This window comes from Vigna umbellata, chromosome 4, assembly GCF_029865625.1.
Source record: "Vigna umbellata cultivar VRB3 chromosome 4, Vumbellata_1.0, whole genome shotgun sequence".
Taxonomy (NCBI): Eukaryota; Viridiplantae; Streptophyta; class Magnoliopsida; order Fabales; family Fabaceae; genus Vigna; species Vigna umbellata.
This window is the reverse complement of record NC_142168.1, coordinates 63,917,573-63,940,805: the sequence shown is the minus strand read 5'-3', so window position 1 is coordinate 63,940,805 and position 23,233 is coordinate 63,917,573. Positions and strand designations below refer to the sequence as shown.

The 23,233-nt window shown below is 37.5% G+C and overlaps 1 pseudogene; it reads right to left on the bottom strand.

Annotated features, from left to right (window-relative positions):
* Positions 1-285: 285 nt before the first annotated feature.
* Positions 286-2,970, bottom strand: LOC148200901 (ras-related protein Rab7-like; annotated as a pseudogene).
* Positions 2,971-23,233: the final 20,263 nt, after the last annotated feature.

Below are 23,233 nucleotides of genomic sequence, written 5' to 3'. Positions count from 1 at the left end.
ATTATGACAAATTTCCATTTGTATGTTATAATAGGATGAAAGGTATTATAACATAGAAGTTTTTGTACGTTATAATATGTTATATATTATTACGTATATATTATTGTACGTTATAATATGTGATCAACGTACCCTAACGTACTAAGCAATGTACGTTATGATATATGTTTTTATTTTTAAAAAAAAATTATTATTAAATTTGACATCCAATGAAATTATAATAATATTCCTGGATTATGATCTCATCCAATCAATTTATAATGAATAGAGCTTTAAATAAACAAATTTAATGAAACTAACAAAATAGAATTATTTCAAATATTAAATAGTCTAATATTTAATACATCATTTATACATGAAGCTATATATTAAATCTAAATATTACATTAATGTACATACACTATTTAATTGTAACAGTTTCTACTAACACTTAAAATAAAAGAAGCCCAGTTCCTTCTAATGTCTTCAGTGTCTCCAACAGCATCCATGAGAGATGAATCATTAAAGATCTACAAATAAAATAATAGAGTTAAAACAATATTGTGATGAATAGTTGGATAAGTATTTAAAGATCAACCAAGAACCTTATCAAATATCTTTATATCCTAATCCTAGTTACACAAACCAAAGAAAAATACCCAAGAGGAGCAAGTGGATATTGAAAATTCATTAAGATCATAAACATAAAACACACTTATTTATTCTTCATTCAGTTACATATAAGCGAATAATAATTGATCAAAATTACTTTAAATTTAACGAAACCTGGTCCTACAATATTTAAAGCAAAATTTTAAATTAACTAATGTCTCTTGATCCACAACTCTTACTATCTATAAGAAGAGATTGTTATTAATCATATTCAAATCTATAAAATTTCTTCCATCTAATTTAAGGAAAAAAATACAAACTAAATATTTATAGCTGAAACTCTACCATTATCTTTATCTAGATTAATTTAACGAAAATAGAATATTATATTTAATAACTTTAAATGGTCCTCGACGGCTATAATGTCATTCAATTTCCTACAATCGCAGACATTGTAGACACAATCCTCTTAATGATTTCTATATATAAATTAACATCAGCAATAATAATATATTAATATTGATTTCTAGAATGTTAGAAATGCCAAATAATATATTAATTTGGGAATTTCTTTATAAGAAAGAGTAATAAAATTCACATTAAATAAAGAACTTAGGCCAAAAACAGAAATATGAGACATGAAACGCATACCAGTGAACCATTTTCTATTTCTATCACTTCATTGACATTCCAACAGTGATAGTGTGTAGATATGCCTTAATGCATAGTAGTTGTATATTAAATCTTAAACTGCAAGTGGTACTAACATCATTGACAATAGTTGGTACATGTCCGGTACAGTTATATAGTAGTACAATCTATATTCATGTGTATCTGCATCACAATCGAGAGTGAAACTTACATGTCTTGTTCGTGCTCATTGGCAAGAGCAGCCTTGGCAATACACAGAAATGCAGCATCAACATTGAAATCTTCTTTTGCGGATGTTTCAAAATAGGGAATATTCCCTTTTGAAGCACACCAATCCTTTGCTTTCTTCTCAGAAACCTGCATGTGAGATAAATAAACATTTTACACTCAGAGATAAAGTGAGAAAATGTCAAAGTGTAATAATATTTGCCTACCACTCGACTATTCCCGCCATCAATATCAATCTTGTTTCCAAGCAAAATAAATGGAAATGACCTTGGATCGGGTGGGTTTGCCTGCATCACAAAGATACAACGAGAACATAAATCTGAACAGAAAGCTTATCCAGCAAATTCCAACATTGGTAGGTTATAAATTAGGGTTAGACAATCTGTGAATGTTATGAGGACACACTAGCTAATAGATGCATTTGTCCATGTGAAAAAACACCTCACCCTAGACAATAGTCGAAGCAGCAAGAGATAAAGCATTTTGAAAAGGACAATAATTACCTGTTTGAGAAACTCTCATGCCAGTTGTCAAGGGTATCGAAAGATTTCATCACATTAACATCATACGCAAGAACACAGCAATCCGCGCCTCTATAAAATGCAACCCCGAGACTTTGGAATCTCTCTTGCCCAGCAGTATCCCATATCTATCAATCAGACACAGAAAATAAACACATTGGAACAAACTAATTAGAAGGCAAACAGTAGCAGCAGATTTGCAACGAAATAACAGTAATATAACACCAAGATCGAGAGTTAAAGACTCATGTTGAACATTACTCATAACACCAAAATTCTCAGACAAAACATTCCTAATAGCATGCTATTTCAAGATGAGAGCCATATGTACAATTTTCTGCTTCTGTTATATGAGGGATTAGTTGTTCTTATTTTTTGTATTCTGTTATTTGAATTTGAAAGAATGTAGATCTAAAATAATAGAGTGAATTACAGTATGAAAGATACACAAACCCTAAAGAAAACCCCTTCTTCCCTGAAAATTTCCCTGAAAACACCACTACTCTGCTACTTTTTCTCTGCCACTTTCATTGGCACAAGGACTAAAGTGAATAACACTTTCCAGCATCAATGATTCAGAAAGAAACGTTTTTTTAATTATAAATAGTCTATGATTACACTAGTTTATTTGTAGAAATATAACCCTAAATCCAGAATTTAATTTGAAGCAAATTCTCGTGCAGGAGATTTAAAACCCAATCTTTTTGTTCTTCAAGAATCAATGAAAACAAAATTAACAGGATAAAAAGAGGGGGAAAGTGTTACAGAGAAGAATGTGAACTATAACTACCTTCAAAATTCTCCAACCACCGCCGTGGATTCGGCATTCAAGGCTCCCTCCTCCTCTCTCTCGTGCTAACGCCGCTAATTTCTCCACCAATCCAAACACAATCCCCACCAATCTAGGAGAGAAATTAGTGAAATTAATAGAACAAAAACATAAAAAATTAGGAAAAAACAAAATAGTAGAATGTATGAATCATCACTACTACAAACGAACACGCTATGGACTCCTTCGAAGCTCCCTCAAAGAGTGAAACGCAGCGGAATGATACGAATCCAAGAGCAAATGAACCAAAACTGTGAATGAAGCAAGGAAACCCTAAATCAAACGGTGAAAGAACCTTAAAACACTAGGTTAACCGATTAAACGGTGGAAAGTGTTTAATCGAAGCAAAAGAGGATTTAAACGGTTAAAATCAAAGAAAAAGATGAAAGATGAGGGAAACCCTAGCGGAGGCCATAGATCGAAGAACTCATCGGTGAAGATGATGTTTCTAAGGCCGAAATAGCTGAAATAAGGTAGAAATGTGAGGAGAAAAGGTGGATATGTGAAGAACTGTGGCTGTTGCAGGAGAGAACTCGAGGTATGGTTTGATGGCGATGCTTCGCGAGAATGAGAGAAGCAACGGGTAACTGAAAATGAGGTGCAAGCACTGACGCAAGCACAATGAAGATGTGGCAAAAGATAGGGATGAGAATCAGAGAAAACGTGAAATGAAATCTAGCGAGAGGGATATGGAAAATGAGATAGGAAGAGATATTATAACTGATTTCTAAAACTTCGTTATAATACATCAATAATAGGTTTTGAACTTATTTACAAGTTTGCCACCGCTTTTTATATTATAACTGATTTTCAAAACTACGTTATAATATGTCTTAAACTTATTTACAAGTTTGCCATCGCATTTCATATTATAACTGATTTTCAAAACTACGTTATAATATGTCTTAAATTTATTTACAAGTTTGCCACCGCGTTTCATATTATAACTGATTTAAAAAAATACGTTATAATATCTCCTTATTATGATGGATAATTTTTGTCCGTTATAATAGGCTTGTTATAAAATGTCATTTTTCCATTAGTGTTGCTTTAAAATTCTTATAATTGTTCTTGATAATCGATTATGGCAAGTCATAATTGATTATTGATAATCGATTATAATAAGTGGTAATTGATTATCTTGAGTATAAAATGAGGTTTTCTGATTCAAAACGATTTTTAACGCACCCTAAGGCAAACGATACAAATAATCAAGTATAAATCACACTCTATACATCAATCTACTAAAACAAAAAAGCTTTAATATAAAGTAAGTCTTCATGAAGATCTTAACAAGTATGAGCACAACCCATCCACGAACAATAAGAAACTCATGCATTCAAAATTGTCAACATCTTAAATAATGCCAATCACATAACTAATCTACAATTATATATATATATATATATATATATATATATATATATATATATATATATATATATATATATATATATATATATATATATCCATACAATACAGACTCCCAACATCCCCATAACCCACGAATGTACTCTAGGTTTCACCATCCACTAATACGAAAAGCATTTCATCAAGAAACAAAGAAATTGATAGCACCTGAACAATGCACACACTGTGCGGTAGCCAAGTGTTAACACTCCGGCAAGTGTACTAAATCGTATCAAGTAATAAACATGCTAAGACCAAGTATCGTTTCTCAAAGGACTCACGACCTAGACAGTTATGTGATTTCTTGATTAAATAAGACTTGTAAACGAAATCATTGTGTTTGTATTGCGGAAAATAAACATGGATGCAATTGTTGATCAATTGGATTGAAAGATGCCAAAGTGATTAATGTAAAATATGGAATGATGATGTTGTTGGGGTTTTCGACTTATCCTATCATCTCTCATGTATTTATGAATTCATCTTTCTTCATTAATGTTAATGCCACTTTCTAATTTACCTTAAACCCGATGTCTCGGTGAAGAAGGCCTAATCCTAATCACTAGTTTACAATGTCTTGTCTCCCTAGCAATTATTCATGCATTACATTCGCACAAAAGCTTAAAGGCAACCAATCCTCCTATCCCTATGTGTAGGTAATATTGCTCTTGGGAGAATTTCCCCAGTTGAAGATTCACCTATACGTGTCTATATAGATAACATCAATGATCATACAATTGAATTAGTTAAACAAAGCATGCATAGAGTGTATAGGAAAAACCCTAACAATTAATGAAGTAAAGCATATAAAATAAAGAATCAATTCAATAAATGAGAGTTTCAAAGGATTACATCGTTTTCCAAATAACAATGGAGGTTTAGTTCACCATAAGCATGGTGAAACTAGATGAAAATAATGAAAAGAATGAAAGATAGAACCCTAAAAGTTGAAGATCGGAGCTTCCGCATCCAAAATCCGCCTCGAAAAGAGTGTATTTTCGCCTCTTTTTGTCTAAAGATATGAATCCTAGGTCGACTAAAACCTTATATAGTTTATTAAAAATTACAGAAAATAGGCCCAGGCCTAATTTAATGGCGTTCAGCGGCAGTTTTGGCGTTCAGCGGTAAGTGCGACACTTTAGAATGACGCCCAGCGTTGACGCTCAGGCGTGAAACAGTGTATTCAATAGCAGCCTCTAGGGCTCAACGGTAAAAGTGTCGCTCAACGATAGGTGCGATACTCAGATTAGCCCTCAGCGATGCCGCTCAAGCGTGAGAAAGTGTATTCATCAGCGGTGAAATGGCGCTGAGCGGTGAAATGGCGCTCAGCGGTGAAATGGTGCTCAGCGGTGAAATGGCGCTGAGCGGTGACAACGATTCTTTTTTTTTTGCACTTTTCCTTGCTTTCCTGAGTCCAACTCCTTGCTACTTAAACTTCTTTCATCCAATTCATCTTAATTCCTACCAAAACAAGGAAAACCAAGCATAAAACCCATCCAAGTCTCTTATTTCTAAAACTTAAGCAAAAACATGATTTCAAGCTGGTTTCTAAGTCATAAAGGTTGTTTTTTAATGTCAAAATTAAGTATAAAAATAACGATTTTTCAACCGTTATCACCAAGACCCCTCCAACCCTTGATTATCCTCAACCCTTGTCCCTACACAGGCTTTAACACCAACTCTTGAGTGGGCTTGTAAGAACCAAGCTTCCCCTCCTCCCTACGCTCCCCCGTAAACCTCATTTGTTATTTACAACCCATCAGGTTTACCTACCCGTGATAACCTAAGCACCCCATTTTGAGTTCTTAGTTTCACTGACACGGTATATCCATCATCGATACCGCGAGGTTCTCTCTATCACGCATGTCCAATGGAAAAGCACAACACAAGACACTAAACATAAAGCTAAAGTCAGTCCTCTTACCTGGTTAAGTATTCTTCCTTCTTCCCAACGTTTATCATCCCTGAGTTTTCGTTTTCTACCTCCCTCTCTTTAGCTCTAGAAAACTTCTTTTTTTACTTTCACTCCATAACAGCTCCCCCTCCCTATACAACTATCCCAATATTTATAATATTTAAAGCCCTAAAAACTACCCATGGATTCTTATCTTTTCTACCCCTTATCTAAAAATATCTACTTAATTTTTGGACATTTTCTTTCGGACTTTACATAAGGAGTCACAAGTTTAATGTGGGAAACCTCAACACACATTGACTAAAATATTTTATTTATTATCTACTTAATTGTTGGACATTTTCTTTCGGACTATACATAAGGAGTCACAAGTTCAATGTGGGAAACCTCAAGCAAATGCAACTGGAGGTGAGAAAGCTCAGAAAAGTTTCTCCTTTGGAATTAAGGCCTCTGGCTAAGGAAAAGGCGAATAAGGCTGCTCCTCCTCAGCAAGACATCAACCGACTAACCAGAGAGGATGAGGCACAAGTAACAGCTGCTCAACGCTCTCCGCAAATTTTCTGCCTACACCATACCAACCTTTCAACTATCCACTCTTGATCATCCTACACAATATAGACTATGAATTCCAACCCTCACCCGACAACCACAAAAACCTACCCATATTTGAACCAGTTCGAAGACATACAATTGAAATACCTTAAGACATAACCCCTTATCAATCATCATATCACCATACACCCTCACCAGAATATTTAAATCTTCCACCAAAATCCATAGTTGCTCTTCCAACACCCATCATAGTGAGAGAAACATATCCAAACCTCAACTGACCACCACCATATAATATACCTAAAGGAGCTATGGCACTCATTCGATATGACTCACAATTTGTTCAAAAACAAATGGTTACTCAAGAAGAAGAAATAAGGATATCAATAGAGCAATCCCTACCTGAATATCACAACTCAAACTCAATAGGGATCCATGTGGATGACATCAAGATCTTCTCTTATCTATCCCAATTCACTATTATTCATCCATTGGATGTGAAAGGAGGCCTTCCTGCTGAGTTCTACCACAACATGGCTCTAACATTATTGCAAGAGAATGAAAATGGAAACAAACTTATGAGGAAAGTACTTGTTATGCCAGACGCTATTGCCCCCAGACTACCTGCAATACACAAGAGACCTCTGAAGATGAAAAAGATAAGAACTATCAAGGAAACTAGACCAGCTCCCACCAAACCATCATAACAATGATTCAGAAGCTTATCTCTATTGGAAGCAAAGATTATTCAACTCAACTGACAAGTCAAAAATCGATCATGCCTTATAACGCCCATTCCCATTCTCATGCAGCGAAATGGAGTGTGTCTTCTGCAACCCAGTCGTATCTATCATTTTGATGACACCAATGCTGCCTTCCTAAAGGATCCATATGACATTGGATATTGGATTCTACCCATTTTGCCTCGCACACCACCCTTTGACAGATTACTGGTGAGATTGAAGAATGCTAAACCAGATGTTAGATGCTGAAATCTCGTCAACTGATGGAAAGAGAAGAAGGAAAGAATAAGATGCTAGAACTACCTACCCATAGATCGTCATCTGAAGAACACGAAAACAACAGAGAAGAGGCACAAGAAGAAAGTCAAAATTAAAGAGCCTTCGAGTTTGATCAACTAGATTTAGTAACCTTTAAACCTTCCTCCTCGCAACCAATCATTGAAGAAGTACTGATCGTGGTATGGACAACTTTTTCCAAACAAGATGTTAAAGTTGAAGCAAAGATTGACACCCTGTCATCCCAAATACAACTCCTTATCCAACAATTCACAACCCATACCCCTCTAGTTGATCCCAAAATCCAAAATCCTTAAGTCGTAACAGTTGTGTCTCTCCATCCAAAACTGTTGCACGTTATTTTGTTGGTTGTGATGTTTTTCTCCTTTCTGACAATACGAATATTTTCTGTTACATGTGATAATTTTCTAATTTCATGACTATATTATACATATCGATTGATGAGTTTATACCTCTTACAATGTATGATTAAATTGCAAATCTCTCACCAAAACTTCACACATGTAGATCCTTAACTAGGCATTCAGCTTCTCCCCTGCAAAATCCTTCTTTACTGTTTAGCAAATAAGGGGGAGAAAAAAAGCAGATAACATATATAATTATGAGAGGTGATAGAAATATAAGAGGTGTAAGAAGAATAAGAAGAATACATTAGGGCTCATAGTTTATGACACATAGTTCACACGATGTCATATGTCGTATCCTCTAAGACAAATCGTCTATCAGACAATTGCATTCATGCATGTACTCAAGGGGAGTACACCAAAAGTTAGCACAATATAAAATCAGGGGGAGTTTCTCCAGATTCTTGGAGTTCATCTTAGGAGTCCATATTTACATTCATGTAATATGTTTTGTGTTAATAAAATCTTATTGGTTGTTGTTTATTCTTTTAATTTTGTTGATTGTAGTTTATCTGTTCTTACGCTTACATGTTATTTGTTGTTTAATTTATTATAACTTTTTTATACGCCATATTCTCTTGCAATTACATTCACTAACAGCGTGCAAAAGATAAAAACAATAAAAGATGTAAAACACACAAAACGTAAAGCTAAATGCTAAACTAGGTAAGAACATACATCGTTTAAATGTGTATTTGTTAAACATAAAAAAAAGGAGATTGTTAAGACAAAAATCGTCTATGCGTCTAAATGCTCTCATGTTTTAAAGTTTAATAAAATAACATTAAAATAGGAAAATAATTGGAAAACAACTTAGGGTGAAAAGACAAGACCTAGAACCTGAATCCCCAACACAGAAACCTACACAAAACTTAGAACCTGAATCCTTAACATAGAAAAGCTTAGAAAAACACTTAGGTTCTTAGGAATTAGGAAAACACCTAGGTCAAAACACCCAGATGCATAACTAAACGCTATTATGCCTAAAGTGTCTAAGAGAGGAGTTAAATTCTTGATGCTTATCATACCTGAAGAAGGTATTCAACGTAGCTCTCTAAATCAAAATAAGTCAAGACGATGTCTTTGACAAAACAGACTAAAAGACTTAAAAATCTTGAACCAAGCTAAATGTTATCTGTCTAAAAAGAGACAAAAACAAAAGAAGCATTTACATGACTAAATGATAGCATGAGCTTAAATCATACTTTATCCAACGATGAAGTCTGTATACAAGACTTATTATCTTTAGAAAAAAAGAGCTTAATTGCAAAAACCTACCAACCGTAACGCACTTTGTTGTTCTGAGCGAACATTAAATGACATTAAATGTTCAATGATAAACAAAATTTTTTATCCCCGACAACGGCGCCAAAAACTTGTTAACACTAAGGCAAGTGTACTGAATCATATCAAGTAATAATAAATTGGTAAGACCAAGTATCGTTTCCCAAAGGACTCACGACCTAGACAGTTGTGTGATTTCTTCATTAAATTATACTTGCAAACAAAATCATTGGGTTTGAATTACGGAAAGTAAACATGAATGCAATTTGATCAATTGGATAGAAAGATGCAAAAGTGGTTGATGTAAAATATGAATGATTATGTTGTTGGGGTTTCCGACTTATCCTATCCACTCTCATGTATTCAAGAATTCAACTTTCTTAATTAATGTTAATGCCACTTTCTAATTTACCTTAAACCCAATTCGGTCAAAGACTTCGCTGGATACTCTAAGGTTACAACATATGATACTCTCCGGTTCCAAGTCGAACTGCAACCTTAGATCTCTAAAACTCTCCACCAAGCTTAATTCTCTGACCATCATGGACGAGACATGAACTACCTTTCTGCTCAAAGCGTCCGCTACAACGTTCGCCTTCCTTGGATAGTAGAGTAGTTCAAAGTCATAGTCCTTCAAGAACTCAAGCCACCTCCTCTAGCTCATATTCAACTCCTTTTGATCAAAGAGGTACTTGAGACTCTTGTGATCGCTGAAGACTTGGAATGTAGACCCATACAAGTAGTGCCTCCAAATCTTCAATGCGAAGACCACAGCTGCCAATTCCAAGTCGTGCGTTGGGTAGTTCTTCTCATGTATCTTCAGCTGCCTAGAAGCGTACGCAACCGCTCTTTTCTCTTACATGAGCACACAACCCAAACCTTGATGAGAAGCATCACAGTAGACTTTGAATGGTTTGGCCGTGTCAGGAATCAACAAGACTGGGGCGCTCGTTAACCTCTGCTTCAGTTCTTGGAAACTAGCTTCACACCGATCGGTTCAAGTGAACGGGTGATCTTTTTGCGTCAGCTGTGTCAACGGTGCTACCATCTTAGAAAATCCTTCAATAAAACGCCTATAGTAGCCCGTTAGCCCTACCAAACTTCGGACTTCAGTGACCGAACGCGGACTCTCCCATTCCAACACCGCTCGTACCATGGCCGGATCCATTGAGATCCCTCCAGCAGAGACTACGTGCCCCAAGAACTGCACTTCTTTCATCCAAAACTCACACTTGGATAACTTGGCGTACAACTCCTTTTTCCTCAAGATGCTCAGCACCATCCTCAAGTGTTCTTCATGCTCTTCACAGCTCTTGGAGTAGATAAGAATATCATCAATAAAGACGACCACAAACTTGTCTAGGAACGGCCTAAAGATGCGATTCATGTAGTCCATGAAGATCGCTGGTGCATTAGTGACACCGAATGACATCACTACGTACTTGTAGTGTCCGTAACGAAACCTGAAGGTTGTCTTCTGGACGTCCCCTTCCTTAACCCGAATTTGATGATACCCAGACCTCAAGTCAATCTTCGAAAATATAGTAGCCCCATGCAATTGATCCAATAGATCGTCAATCCTCGACAAGGGGTACTTGTTCTTGATGGTCAGCTTGTTTAACTGCCTGTAGTCAATACAAAGTCGAGAGCTGCCATCCTTCTTCTTCACTAAGAGAACTGGCGCTCCCCAAGGAAATGCACTTGGCCGAATGAACTGCTTGTCCATTAAATCTTCAATCTGTTTCTTGAGTTCAACCAACTATGCTGGTGACATCCGATATGGTGCCACAAAAATGGGTCCTACTGTCGACACCAAATCAATAGTGAATTCTACCTCGCGAGGGGGAGGTAGTCCAGGTATTTCATCCGGAAATACGTTCGGGAATTCGTCCACAACTGATCGTCCTCCACTCCGCTTGCTACTGGACGATCGTTCATGACTTAAATCTTCAAAATTCTCATTCGCGTGCGTCATTATCAAAAAACAACTGACGCCCTCTATGATGTCCTCCTTTAGCTGACCGAGCGTCACAAACAACTCTTCTTCTTCTTCATTAGGAAAAACTAACTTCTTTTCACCACAATCTATGAGAATGCGATTAGCAACCAACCAATCCATTCCTAAAATCACCTCTAAGTCTTTTAGAGGTAAACATATGGGGTTCACCTTATATCTACGCCCTTCTACCTCAATAGGACATCTAACACAAACCGTAGACGTCCTAACCTCACCAGCCGCTAGGGTTGACACCGCCAAGTCCAACTGCATCTCGCTCTCAGTTAACCCCAGTTTCTCAACGCATGCCTTCGAGATGAAGGAGTGTGTTGCCCCCGAATCATACAACACACAATAGGTCATTCCATATAATAAGTAGGTGTTGGTGATGAGTGTACCTGAGCTTGCTGCTTCAGCGCCCGTTATTGCATATACTCGCCCAACCGCCTACGCTAGGCTACCCCTACCTTGTTTAACATTTCCAGTATTTGGTGGCCTCATTACCGCTCGTCCTCCCACGTTACACTCGCTCTCCAAATAACCATTTCTTCTACAGCGAGTGCAATATTTTCCTCCTACCAATTGAGGACATGATGATTTGTAGTGGGATCCTCCACACTGAAAACAACTCACTGTCCCTTGCTGTCCAGACCGTCCGGCAGCAACCATTGATTGAGTGTGAGACACACTAGCGTTTGAAGGTAACGCTGGACGAGAGTAAGGCGTCCTGCCCCGATTCATATTGTTTCTAGACAAAACTGGTCCCCTAACTAATTGTTGTTGCTTCTTCTGCTGTTCCACTTCGGCCACATTCTTCTCCAACACTTTGGCTCTCTCAACCATGGCAGGAAAAGACCTAATACATAGGCTGGATATCAGCAACTTCAAATCACTCCTCAGCCCATTTTCAAACTTCCGACACTGCCATTCTTCACTAGTCGCCACAGTGTTAAATCTCACTAAGTGCTTGAACTTGTTAGTGTACTCCGAGACGGACATCCCGCCTTGCACCAGTTGAAGAAACACCACCTCTTTAGCGAAACGCACGCTATCTGGGAAGTACTCCTCATAGCACTTGCTTCTAAAGACTTCCCACGAGAGGGGACTTTGGGTGTCCGCCAAAATCATCTTCATGCTTGTCCACCAATGACTGGCCTCTCCAGTCAACAGATACTCCGTGAATGCCAATCGATTGTTGTCCGGACACCTCTTGGCATTGTAGATTCTTTCCATATCTCGTAACCACTGGTCGGCCTCATCAGGAAGGCATTTCCCGTTGAATTTGGCAGAGTGATGTTGGAGAAAACTCTCTAAGCTCCACTCGGCTTGATGGGTAGCGTTGGAAGTGGACACTCCAGATGTGTTCCTTGTGGTTGCGATGATCTCCATCAATTGTCTCTGAGTCGCTTCAGAGTTGGCACGTTGATGAGAGGGTCGCACCTCCCAACAAAAGTTGTGCATAAAAGAATGCAGTATAGACTAGGAAGTGACTCCTAGGTCGTCTCTCAAGGACCAAATGTGGGTTCAGTCTTAGGTCAAACACGTAGTGGGGGGGGGTGATTGAAAGTGTTTTTGTGATTCAAAACGAACTAAACTAAAATTGGAAATTAAATGCAACCAAACACAATTGAAAACATAAGGAAAACACTGGAATAAAACATTAATGCTTAATTGTTTGGACCAATTAGGATGCAATGGTAAAGGTAAAAATGAAATGCTCATTGTATTAAACAACATAAACGAAAAGAAACGAAATAGCATTGGAACACATCAACACTACTAAAAGGAAAAGAAAGGGCATCAACAGTAAAAGGCATAATGTAAACTAGAAAAATTTTAAATGCAAAATTAATATATAAAACATAAAATGCAACTTGTTCATGCGTGAAGAGCAAAATAAGGGACCCTAGCTCTCATTTCCCAGGACGTGGCAGCAGCTGGACATCATGCTCACCAAATGAAAGAAAAAAAAAATCTGCATGGTGCTGTTTGCGCTTTCTAAGGAAAAATTAATTCCCCTCCACCTCCTCCAGCAAACAGCGTGCACAAGCCGTGACACACCATTCCAATTTGTGTTCCAGCTCATTCCGTGCACACCATTCTCTCTCTCGGTTGCAGCTGGGACAACACATCACCGCTCCAAACTTCCACAATCAGTCACCGTGTTTCTTCTTCTATGCACACCAACGCTTTCTTGATTGGAGGCCGTGACACCTCATGCTTCAAGCAATGCTTCCAGCTCCACTTTCCGTTTCTCTACTGCCCCATGTGCGTGCTTTCTCAAATCAACACCTTTATCTCCTCTCCGTGCCAACCTGTGCAGCTCCCTGCTTTCAGCTCCTTCAATCTTCTCCAGCTCCTCTTTCCATCACCTTTCCAGCACCTTCAATCACCGTGACAGCTTGGAATCAAGAATACAAAATAGTGCTCAATCCATTTCTAGAGAAAGCCGCATGAATGCACTCCCAGTATTTTCATTCTTTTTCAACGTTCAAAACCAAAGTCCCTAAAAACGAGAGACCGAGAGTGTCTGGGAAAAATGTGTGGCGGCTAGGCTTATTTGTTAAGGCCGTGTGTCCCTCTTTAGGGTAGGGTCCACACATACAAAAACAAAAACCCTAGGTCCAAATCACTAACTTCTAATTTTTGGATCTAATCTAGTTTACCAAAAATTGACCCAAAATATAAGAGTTGATTCAAAAATTCTAGACTACTGAATTACAATTTAATTAATTCAAAAATGTTTGTCTGGAGAGTCTTGAATTTATTCGGCATTCTTCCTGATGTCCCAAAATCTATTTCCGAAATTTTCCTGCACTTCAAAAATGCACTTAATCAGCTCAGAAAACCCAAATTAGCACAATTACAAATTTCCGACCAAATTGAGCAGAATTCGGAAAACGGGGAAATAACAAACAATTAAACACAATTCCCTGGTTTATTTAAGTGCAATAAACTAAATATAATTCAAGAAATAATGACTCATCAAAATAGACCACACTTAGTCTTTTGCACTCCTGGGCAAAACCAAGACGAAAACCAGGGAACTACTCAAACATCAGGGAGGTGACACAGACTCGACAGACAAACCACAAAGACTCCAAAACAGGAACAGAAACAGAATTACATAGTTCTCCAGGAATCTGGACCAAGAAAGGAAGTAGACAATATCCAACACAGAATCAATCAAAGAAAGCAGATACTCATGAAACTATCCAAGCACTTCCAAGCATGACAAAATAATCAATCAGTTCAAGAGGTGAATCAAAAGCAACAGAGCCTCACAGATGCACACAATCAGTGTTTCTCTCAAGTGTTTAAGGTAAATCAATTTCACTCAATGCACTCAAGAAAGCAATCACAAACAGACTTGGCAAGCCTCTAATATCAACACTTAAGCACATACGCATGTTCAAATCAAAAGGTCTTTTCATGGTTGTAATGGGGCCAAGGACAAGGGAGGATATATCTCGATAAGAAGCTACAAACCATAAGGAACAGAGGAGCAATGGGGAACAAGTGTAAACACATTCAAACACACCCACAACCTCTAATTTCATCCTCTTCTTGACTCCATTATTCACATTTTTTTTTCACTATTTTTCTGCTCTTCTTTTTTTTCATCTTGTCTCTTTTCTTTTCTCTCTTTTCAAAACAAAACTGTAAAAGACAAGATACACATATATTTACCAAAACAAAACAAGAAGAGGAACCAACTAGCCAACTCATCAGAATCCCCAAGGAGACCACACTTGTTCCCAAAACACTTCCAAAGCTCCAAAATTCCCTAAGGTTAAGGTTATCATGGTTTTTCACTTAAGGGTGATTAATGAGCTTGAAAACAAAGAACAGGGGAAAAGTATAGGCTCAAGGGGGTTATCAAAAGATTAGAACAAGGTAAGCTTATTTGGCTAGAGAGGCTCAAGAACAAAACTGCCTTTATCACTTCCAAACATGCATATCAATCAAGAATTATCAACAAGAGTCAAGCCAAGGCATATGTGCAAGCAGTCAAGAGACATATCACACACAAGAAAGAACATAAAGTGGCTCAAATCTCACACAGGGTAATTTATGTCACAATCAAATCAACCTCTCAAACATCATAATCATCTTCCCAAGCAGAGAAAAGCAAGGATTTCAAACAAATCAGAGTATCAATGAAGTGAAAGACACATCTACAACCTAATCAAAGTCCAGAAATCAAGAGAAACATGTAAAACTGTACACAAGAAACGACAAAAATAACCTAGCAAAGAAAAAATTTAACCAAGAAAACAAAAACTAACAAAGGAAAATAAAAATCTCCCCCAATAGACCACACTTAAACCACACAGTGTCCTCAATGTGTCATAAGCATAAGATCAGAAATCAAAACAGTCAACAGATCATGGACAAGTGCAATAAAAGTAGGGAAAAGGGGAGAAGAGAGAAAGAAAACTCCCCTGGTCATGGTGGCAGTTGCCAATTTTGGACTTTCAGGGAGATGTCTTCCACCATTGGATCCAGCCAGGAAGTTTTGAGGAAGAATTGCTTCATCCTCCAGATTTGATCAAGCAGGGAAATATCATCCACAGCTGGATCTAAGAAGAAAGGATTGTTGATGAGCAGGTTCAGCTGGTGCCTATTGATCTTGAAGCTTTTGTCAGTGTTAGCACCTTTATTTTCCACTGTGGGTGCATGTTGGTCAAATTCATGTGTACCTCCTGCAACATGGTTAGTGCAATGTGGCTCCAAAGAAATGACATGCAGAGGTATAACACCCAATCCTAGTGTAACAGGCTGAACCTCAGATACATCCTCAGAACATGAATCAATTTCAAAATCACAAGCAATATCAACTACAGACTCAGATTCATGTTCAATGCATGGAGAATAAACATTCGGATGCGACAGCAAAAATTGGTTCTCATCATGCATAGAGGGAAAATTAAAATCAGACTCAACAACAATACAATCATCAACATAATCCTCAACAACATAATCATCAACATAATCAAATTGAGGTATGTTTACCTCCTCTTCCTTGAAGATTGCTAAAGTGTGGGAAGATGAAGGTGGTCTACCTGGTTCAGGGTTACTGCTTATTTCTGCCTGCTCCTCAAAATACTCATCACTCTCCTCAGGTGCAAGAGTAGGGACATAGGATGATGGGAAAGTAGATGGCACAATAGTAAGTTCATGACTCTTCTCCCCATCTTCTATGTTGATGCCACTATCATCATCATCTGGAATCTGAACAGTCTGAAATGGTAACTCTGAATCTTGAGACTGTTCCTCAGTGAGTTGAGTGGCCATCTGCCCTATCTGATCAGTCATACTCTGAATGGCAGCTCCTATTTCTTGCTGGAACTGCATGTTCTCTTGCCTAAACTGAAAGTTCTGCATGGTCATCTGCTCCAACAACTCCTGCAATGTAGGCTCAGAAGTAGAAGGCTGAGGAGCTATTTCGGCAGGAGCACTATACTGCTGACTCTCGTATTGCTGGACTGGTGGAGGCATGAAAGTACTCTGGAATGGTGGTTCTTGATATTGATGCTGTGGAGCATCATACCATCCCAAGGTAGGGTCATTCCATCCAAGACCGTTGCTATAAGCATATTGCACAGGGGAAAATTTGCTCAGAAACTGGTGCTCAAGATATCCCCAATCGGTAACGGATCTCAGAGGAAGAGAGTCTTGCCAATCCTTAGCTGCTCCTTGTAATGAATGCGGAAATGCGCTCAAGAAAATGTAATCAAGAGGGACATCTGGAGGCTTCATTGAAGAGCACATGATGTGGAGCTCCTCCAAATGCCTGTGTGGGCATTCTCCTGCAAAACCATGAAACTTAGGCAGCAAATGTATCAGTCCAGGGGTGAGATCGCAATGAAGATCATCCTCCTTAAGTGAAACCGGCTCACCAAGAGCACTCTCAGGAATTAGAGGATGAGTCATATTGTTCTCAACATAGAAGTCAGCAGAATATGAATTACAATCAGAGTAACATGCAGAAGAAGAATCATAATCAGAGGCACTAGCAAAATAAGCAGTATTCACAAAATCAAAATAGGTAGACATGGAAAAAGAAAAATACTACAAATTACGAAACAAATAAAACACAACACATTTATACATGCAACACGCACACACAAAACAAAACATCACATCACATCACATCACATCACATCACAACACAAGACAAAACACAACACACACAAACACAACAAAAAGACCTAAGACCGAACCATTGGTCCCCGGCAACGGCGCCATTTTGATGAGAGGGTCGCACCTCCCAACAAAAGTTGTGCATAAAAGAATGCAGTATAGACTAGGAAGTGACTCCTAGGTCGTCTCTCAAGGACCAAATGTGGGTTCAGTCTTAGGTCAAACACGTAGTGGGGGGGGGTGATTGAAAGTGTTTTTGTGATTCAAAACGAACTAAACTAAAATTGGAAATTAAATGCAACCAAACACAATTGAAAACATAAGGAAAACACTGGAATAAAACATTAATGCTTAATTGTTTGGACCAATTAGGATGCAATGGTAAAGGTAAAAATGAAATGCTCATTGTATTAAACAACATAAACGAAAAGAAACGAAATAGCATTGGAACACATCAACACTACTAAAAGGAAAAGAAAGGGCATCAACAGTAAAAGGCATAATGTAAACTAGAAAAATTTTAAATGCAAAATTAATATATAAAACATAAAATGCAACTTGTTCATGCGTGAAGAGCAAAATAAGGGACCCTAGCTCTCATTTCCCAGGACGTGGCAGCAGCTGGACATCATGCTCACCAAATGAAAGAAAAAAAAAATCTGCATGGTGCTGTTTGCGCTTTCTAAGGAAAAATTAATTCCCCTCCACCTCCTCCAGCAAACAGCGTGCACAAGCCGTGACACACCATTCCAATTTGTGTTCCAGCTCATTCCGTGCACACCATTCTCTCTCTCGGTTGCAGCTGGGACAACACATCACCGCTCCAAACTTCCACAATCAGTCACCGTGTTTCTTCTTCTATGCACACCAACGCTTTCTTGATTGGAGGCCGTGACACCTCATGCTTCAAGCAATGCTTCCAGCTCCACTTTCCGTTTCTCTACTGCCCCATGTGCGTGCTTTCTCAAATCAACACCTTTATCTCCTCTCCGTGCCAACCTGTGCAGCTCCCTGCTTTCAGCTCCTTCAATCTTCTCCAGCTCCTCTTTCCATCACCTTTCCAGCACCTTCAATCACCGTGACAGCTTGGAATCAAGAATACAAAATAGTGCTCAATCCATTTCTAGAGAAAGCCGCATGAATGCACTCCCAGTATTTTCATTCTTTTTCAACGTTCAAAACCAAAGTCCCTAAAAACGAGAGACCGAGAGTGTCTGGGAAAAATGTGTGGCGGCTAGGCTTATTTGTTAAGGCCGTGTGTCCCTCTTTAGGGTAGGGTCCACACATACAAAAACAAAAACCCTAGGTCCAAATCACTAACTTCTAATTTTTGGATCTAATCTAGTTTACCAAAAATTGACCCAAAATATAAGAGTTGATTCAAAAATTCTAGACTACTGAATTACAATTTAATTAATTCAAAAATGTTTGTCTGGAGAGTCTTGAATTTATTCGGCATTCTTCCTGATGTCCCAAAATCTATTTCCGAAATTTTCCTGCACTTCAAAAATGCACTTAATCAGCTCAGAAAACCCAAATTAGCACAATTACAAATTTCCTACCAAATTGAGCAGAATTCGGAAAACGGGGAAATAACAAACAATTAAACACAATTCCCTGGTTTATTTAAGTGCAATAAACTAAATATAATTCAAGAAATAATGACTCATCACACGTGCGGCTTCCAAACTCTGTAAAGCAGTCGTGTTCTGCTGCATCAAGGCAATGTTCTACTACTGTAGAGCTTCTATTACTGATTCTAATAATCTGGTGTTGTCGGATGCATCACGTTCGGTAGGTTGAGGAGGAGGTCTCGGTGCCATTAGTTCTCTGAGAAGCAGAGAAAGCAATCATTAGTTAATGTCAAGGAGTTTAAAATACTCATCAAATGAACGTCGAGCACACAGCAAAAGCATAGCATACTCACAACCTACAGTATTCTTTAAGGAACAAACTGCTTTGATACCACTAATGTAACATCCCAAAAATACAGTATAAACTATATAATAGAATAATTACATTTACCAATAATTCAGATCAGTCTTACACTAGAGTGGAGCGAACGCTTATGGCCGAACGACCTTACATAAAAGAGTTACAAAATTAATTAAGCAGGTTAAGGAAGTTTAACCGAACGGTTTACAAAACTTATACCGAACGGTCAAATAAAATCAAAAGGGGAGGTGATCGAACGACCACCTTACTATACTAGACTACTGACCGAACGTCCTATTGTTCGGTCTTCACTTCTACCTCTACCAAATTTTCTTCTTCCAGCGCCTCTTCCAACAGTTCGTCTCCTTTTGCTCACATCCACACGGATGATCATTGCAATGACAAAGACGGACGTACAAAACCAGACAACACAGGAAAACACAGGGTAAGCTTATGTAATTTAATTCAGTTACAAACATACAATTCATACCATCAACACACAGAATAGTTTAGTCATACTTTCATACAAAGCCTAATACTAGACTGACTGTCCGAACTGTATGAAATCTGTGTAGCTACGACGTTCGGGCACCCGGGTGATGTAGTAACTGGAATACTCTCATCAACTGCCACCCGAGGTTAGTTCTATCTGTCCAAAGTACCCCTAAGGACTAGGACCTCTTGCCGTTCCCACACATGACCTACCCTCCTCTACGTGAGGACGAGTACTCACGGAACATCAGGATGAACCCGCCAGCTTAGCATAACCACATTCATACTTTACAAATCCAGTAATCATCCATGAGTCGTTCCTCCCTGGAACGCTCGTTCATAATCCACAACATTTCATCCATCTCATATTCTCTTCATCTTTCATTATCCATCATTTTAATTTCATCTTTGTTCACCGATTTTAAGGACATCAAAATACCGAACGTTCAATCCTCACTCAGAACGGGGATGAACACTTGGAACGAGACAAAGAAGTCTCCCGTTCCAGAATAGAATAAAACCGAGAGGGTTACAGTCAGTTTGAGAAAGGAACCGAGTACCATTATACATATCCCAAGAACGAACATTATTTACAACATGAATTTATTTAAATGAAATGGCTCTTGTGAGCTCAAATCCACTTCAAAGAACATGTCCAGTACTAAGGCTCTAGGCCGGAACCAATGAATGTAGACACGTCAAGACGTTTAAAGAACCATACTTAGAATAATTCACATACAGAAACCTAATGCCAGTCAATGACCGAACATGGTAGAGGGAAATTCTACTGAAGTTGGACGAACTCTATTTTCATAAAGATAGATCATACCATAACCGAGTACAAGCACTTGGTATAAGACCGAGCACTACTCATTTCGAGAGCTTGGTGTGAGACTGAGCACTAATAAAATTATAATAGAAAGATTAATAAATATAATAAGATATTATTGAAATTGTGTTTAAGAATAACTAAAATATACAAATACATATATTTACAAAATTTTAAGTTTATCACTGAATACTCAGATGCAACTACGCTTGGCCGAACGCTCATGCATAGTATTACCACACGAAGATGCTCGTCCTCAACTAGGAATCTTTCCAAATGAAAGAATCCAATTTTAACTAAGGTTACTAACATTACCGAACGATCAATGACCATTCAATGACGAACGTACACTATCATAGGAAAATTTCATATCAAATCATTTATATTCAAACTCATTTCTCAACTTATAACTCATAACTTTATACATTCATATCATAATAATTTTCATAAGATTAAACACCCATAACATAATTAATCATACTTCATATAATCAAACATATCAACAATCATACTTCATATCATTCATCAATTCAACACACGTACATGCCATTCAAACATCATGCAAATTAAATCATATAAGCTTCCCTTACCTCTGAGCATGAACGATCGTCCTAGAGACAGAATACGGTTCGTCTGACTACAGATCTTTCTACCCTTACGTTCCACAACTCTTTAAACTAACCAAACAGCCAAAATCCAATAATGGTTCAGATAAGATAACAGCATGCAACCGGTACTTGGTTTGCATGTACCAGAGAACGAACGGCTAAGAGCAGAAGAACTTACCGGTTCAGAACTTGAAACTGTTTGGTTCAAAGTGAAGCTCTGGACGCCAGAAGTGCTTCTACGGTGCCTGAACGGAGATCGGAGTAGAGAAATGGTGAGTTTCGGTAGAGAGAAGGGAGAGCTTTTTAGAGAGAAGAAGGAGAAATGAAAGATCAGAATTTTGGAGAAGAAGGTGCATGCAGAGAGTGTGACGTAGACTTTCAAAATCTCAGTTTTGCTTAAAATGAACGTCCGCTGACACCTGCATTCCACTATCTGATGTTCGGATCCTCGTTGCTTGACACCTAGCGTTCGTTCAGAGGAGTTTTGGGTACGTTTTTAATGATTCTGACATTCCCCTAGGTGCGGTTTTAATGGTTCTGACAAGAATTGTATCTTGATCATATAATCTTACATTTAAAACACAAAAACAAATATATTAATAATAGAAAAATGTAATCTTATCTATATTTAATTTGATCGAAGACAACTATTAATATTGAAAATAAAATAAAATTTCTCACTGAATCAAGTGCTAATAATTTTGTTAACATGACAATTTTGTTAATTTATATAATAAATATATAACAAATAAGAAGATTAAATTTTCTTAAATTAAACTGAAGGTGTTACTGATTGTAAACTTATTAGTATTGCTAAAGATATTTTCATCAGTTAATAATAATAATAATAATAATAATAATAATAATAATAATAATAATAATAATAATAATAATAATAATAATAATAATAAACTAATGAAATCAAATTAACTATAGAGTTAACATTTGTTTTGAGAGTTTGAAGCTTTTCTTTCTCGTTTTCCACGAATGACTCATGGAAGGTAGTATATATAATAAAATCTAATGAAATGTAATAAATGAAAAGATAGAATCTAAAAAACTGTAGTCATATACAAATTAACGTAATTAATAAATAGCTATAGTAAGAATAAAATGTTATTAGTTAGTTACACATTAATTACACTACTACAAAAATGCAAATAGATAGCGCCAAATAGATAGCGCTTTTTGAAATAAGCGCTATCTATGAATTTGGAGAACCAATAGATAGCGCTTATTTAAAAAAACACTGTCTATAACTGGGAAAATAGATAACTCTTTTTTAAAAATACGCTATCTATAAATTTTTAATATTATTTTTTAATTCTATAATTTAAAATATATCAATAAATAGCGCGTATTTAAAGGAGCGTTATCTATGAAAGAGCAAATAAATAACGCCCTTTAAATTAGCGCTCTGTATGGAACACAATAGATAATGCGTTTTATATTAAGCGATATCTATGATTATTAAAACAATTTCAGTTCGCGCTTCTCCTTCGACCTTATTCGTTTCTGCTTAGACGATATTCGCGTTTCTCTCTGCTTAGACGTTTTCATCTGCGTATGCTTTCATTAGTGCGTGTTTCCTTCGTTTTACATCAGTGCAAGGTCTCCCAAGCTGTAGGGTTGTCGTTTTAGGTATCACGTTCCTTCTTCGTCCTTTTCTTCTTTGTTTCGTTTCTGGTTACTTTTCAGCTTACATCCTCTGCCCTTTTCATCTGCGTGTGGCGTCTTTGCTCCTTCGTTTCAGTTGTTGTTTTCATAAGTGCGCGTTGCCTCAAGCTGTAGGGCTCCTTCG